The 3,638-nt window shown below is 43.9% G+C and overlaps 1 long non-coding RNA gene across 2 annotated transcripts; it reads right to left on the bottom strand.

Annotated features, from left to right (window-relative positions):
* Positions 1-326: 326 nt before the first annotated feature.
* On the bottom strand, positions 327-2,526 carry LOC111096126. 2 transcript variants are annotated; one of them, XR_005358937.1, is made up of 3 exons: positions 2,247-2,526; positions 1,647-1,821; positions 327-1,250 (listed from the first exon to the last, which is right to left on the bottom strand). It is a non-coding gene; the product is annotated as an uncharacterized LOC111096126 (long non-coding RNA). The 2 variants fall into 2 exon arrangements; XR_005358938.1 differs by having other exon boundaries at positions 1,647-1,776.
* Positions 2,527-3,638: the final 1,112 nt, after the last annotated feature.

The raw sequence follows: 3,638 nt of genomic DNA, 5'->3' as shown, positions 1-3,638 counted from the left end.
ATGTGGGAGGGAGGAGGAAGTTTAGAAGGATAAAAACTAAAAGAACAAAAACCAAAGTCAATAACTATCAAATGGATGTAATATGATGACCAGTAAACAATTAACAGATACAAAGGGAAGGAACAGTATGTGGAAAGGTAGCATCAGACATCAAAAACTGGTATGAATTAGGGGCACCTGGGTGGCTTAGTCAGGTAAGTGTCTGCCTTTGGCTCAGCTCAGGATCCCAGGGTCCTGGGATGGAGTCCCATGTCGGGCTCCTTGCTCTGCAGGGAGTCTGCTTTTCCCTCTCCCTTTGCACCTCCCCCTGCTTGTGCATTCTCTCTCTCTCTCTCAAATAAATAAATAAATAAATAAATAAATAAATAAATAAATAAAATCTTCTAAAAAATTGATATGCATTAAATTTGTAGAGCTATTTAACTCCTTTGACCCTTAAAACAGCACCCATGAGATCAGTACCATAAATAGCAATTGATAAGCTCTAAGCTAGAACATAGATTACAGTCTTTTTGAACCTTTTAAACTCCATCTTTATGGATGCCGGTTGATGACTGAATTCACCCCGTTCCTTAAAATGTGAACATAAAGAGTGGCCCTAGATCCCTTGTACTATTGGACATCTAGCAACCTTGCCAGAACTTGGGAGACTTCCTAGACATGTTCTTTCTCACATGACCCCTGGCTCCTGCCAAACTCTCCATGTCACCAACTCTCACATCTTCCCCTCTCCTCTCTGTCCTGCCTCGACCAGACAAAGAGCACCATGCCTTGTTTGTCCCAAACCACTCAAGACAGGGCATGGCCATTGTTACTAAAGTATGGAGACTCAGATACTCTTTATTTTTTTTGTTCTAGTGAAATACCATCTTAGTCCAGAGAAACAAGGCCAATAGGAACTTTGCATGTATATAGGAGCATAGCTCTGAGCAGGGATTGGTTCACCTGATTATGGAGGCTGAGGAGTCCATGGTGTGCTCTCTGCAAGCTGAAGGCCAGTGCTATGGCTGCAGTCCAAGCCCGAAGAAATGAGAATCAGGGGAGCCCCTTGGTGTAGTTCTGGTCTGAATTCAAAGGCCCGAGAATCCAAGTGCCGGAGAAGGTGGGTGTCGCAGCTCAAGTAGGGAGAATGAATTCGCCCTTCCTCTGATGTTTGGCTCTGGTCAGGCCCTCCAAGGATTGCATGATGCCCACAGGCATTGGTGAGGGTGATCTTTATTCAGACTTCCTATCCAGATGCTAATCTGTTCCTTCACAGACACACCCAGAAATAATATTTTACAAGTCATCTGGGCTTCCCCTCAGCCCGGTCAAGTTGACACATAAAATTAACCATCACCAGGACATACGACATAAAGTTTACCTTTTTAACCATTTGAAAGTGTACAATTCAGTGGCATTAAGTGCATCCCCAATATTGTGCAACCATCACCACCATCAAATGGGTTTACAGCAGAGTTTAAACTGATTTAGGGCAGTATCAGATATCCCTTTCTTACAAGTCATCAGGCCACCCACCATGTTGCTGGAGGTCTCCATAAACCCAGACTTTCCCCTCTTCTCCTTTGCCCTGCTTTTTATGCAAACTATCTAGCCTCCACTCCCTGTCCAGACCCAGGCCTATCTTAGCATATCAAATAACTCACCGATGTGCTCTGGAGAAATAACAGTTGTCCATCCCTCACTTCTCTCATCAGTGGAGCAGGGCACCTACCAGAAGCGCAGCTGTTTCAGACTCCTTTTGCTGACCGAGTCTTTTGACCCAGTCAAAAGACACTGAAAAGAGAGTGATTTCCTCAGGCTTTGGAGAGTGCCATGTCCCTTAGAAAGCAGAAATATTAATCTTCAATTTAGGCATAAGGCAAAAAAAGTGTTACTGTTGTTGCTAAACTTTGAAATAAAACTGCCAGGTGCTTGGTGGCTCAGTTGGTTAAGCGTCTGCCTTTGGCTCAGGTCATGATCTTGGGGTCCTGGGATCCAGCCCCTAGTGGGGCTCCCTGCTCCCTAGGGAGTCTGCTTCCCCTTCTGCCCCTCCCCAACCCCCACTCATGCTTTCTCCCTCAAATAAAATCTTAAGAAAGAAAGAAAGAAAGAAAGAAAGAAAGAAAGAAAGAGAGAGAGAGAGAGAGAGAGAAAGGAAGGAAGGAAGGAAGGAAGGAAGGAAGGAAGGAAGGAAGGAAGGAAGGAAGGAAGGAAGGAAGAAAGAAAGAAAGAAAGAAAAGAAAGAAAACAGCCAGTTATGTTACCTGCAAAAGTGGGTTTATTTGGGACTAGCAGCCAACGGCAATGAGCAAAAGCTAAGCTAGGCAAAACCAGAGGCAAATCCGGAGCACACAGAGGACCACTTTTACAAAGGAAAGGGGATGTTGGGAAGGCTGTTGTAAACAAAAAGGCCATTGGTGTAAACTGGGCCTTGGAAGTATGGTGGCTTTTCATTGCCTGAATTGTAACACGCTCTCATTGGCTGGGCTGTTGCTAGGGGAGAAGGAAAGTCTTTCTTCCTCCCGCTGGGATAGTAGTGAGGGTAAAGCAGTATCCATCCACCTGCAAGGTCTATCTCTTCTTGTTGGGTCTTCAATTGAGTGCTAGGTAGGAGAGCTCCCCCTGCCGGCCTCCCATCCTCATCCCAAATATGGTTTCCTTTTATTATTTTCACATTGTCCGTTTCTAAAATATTAAAGCTGGAATACACACTCTAACCACAGAGCTAGAAACCAAGCCAGATCTCATCATGAGTTCAGATTGACCTAATGAGTCCATATCATCTGTAAAGGTCAATGTAATAGGCCGTAATTGGCATGAGCCTGAGCTTATGGGAAGCAAACTACCCCGGAATCCTCCAAAATGGGCCAATACCTTTCTCTGTGCTCTTCAAACATTCAGTATTTTGTTCTGTCACAGGACATGGAAAATTAAACCTAAATCTGAAATAATCTGGGATAGCTTCCCTACTGGATTTTAAGCTGCTGAGGTTTAGGGGCTATGTTAATTCTACCTTAACTGTTGATTCTCAACTGGGGACATTCCCTATACCCAAGGGACATTGGCAATGTCTGGAGACATTTTGGTTGTCATAACTTGCATAGGGGTTTTTACTGGCATTTAGTGTGTAGAAACCAAGGATGTTACTAAATGTCCTACACTGCACAGAACAGAACCCCCAAAACAAAGAGTTATCCTGTCCAAAATGTCAATGAGGCTGAGGTTGAGAAGCCTTATCGTAAAGGATGTTCATTTAGCAAATATTTATTTATTTTTAAAGACTTTATTTATTTATTCATGAGAGACAGAGAGAGAGAGGCAGAGACACAGGCAGAGGGAGAAGCAGGCTCCATGCAGGGAGCTTGACGTGGGACTCGATCCTGGGTGTCCAGGATCAGGCCCTGGGCTGAAGGCGGCGCTAAACTGCTGAGCCACCCGGGCAGCCCTAGCAAATATTTATTAAGCCCTGTTTATGTATCACACCATGTGCTAAGGATTGGAATCACCATGTGCTATTTCTTTACCATAACTATTTTTGTAATAATAACACTAAGCACCCAATAGGCCATTAAAGGGTATAGGGCCCTATGCAAACTTTTCACATATATAATATTATCTTCTATAATTTTCACAATAGCTCTGTAATGTCATCATCT

Source organism: Canis lupus, chromosome 5, assembly GCF_011100685.1.
Source record: "Canis lupus familiaris isolate Mischka breed German Shepherd chromosome 5, alternate assembly UU_Cfam_GSD_1.0, whole genome shotgun sequence".
Classification (NCBI taxonomy): Eukaryota; Metazoa; Chordata; class Mammalia; order Carnivora; family Canidae; genus Canis; species Canis lupus.
Note: the sequence above shows the minus strand (reverse complement) of the source record. Positions and strands in the feature narration are given on the sequence as shown.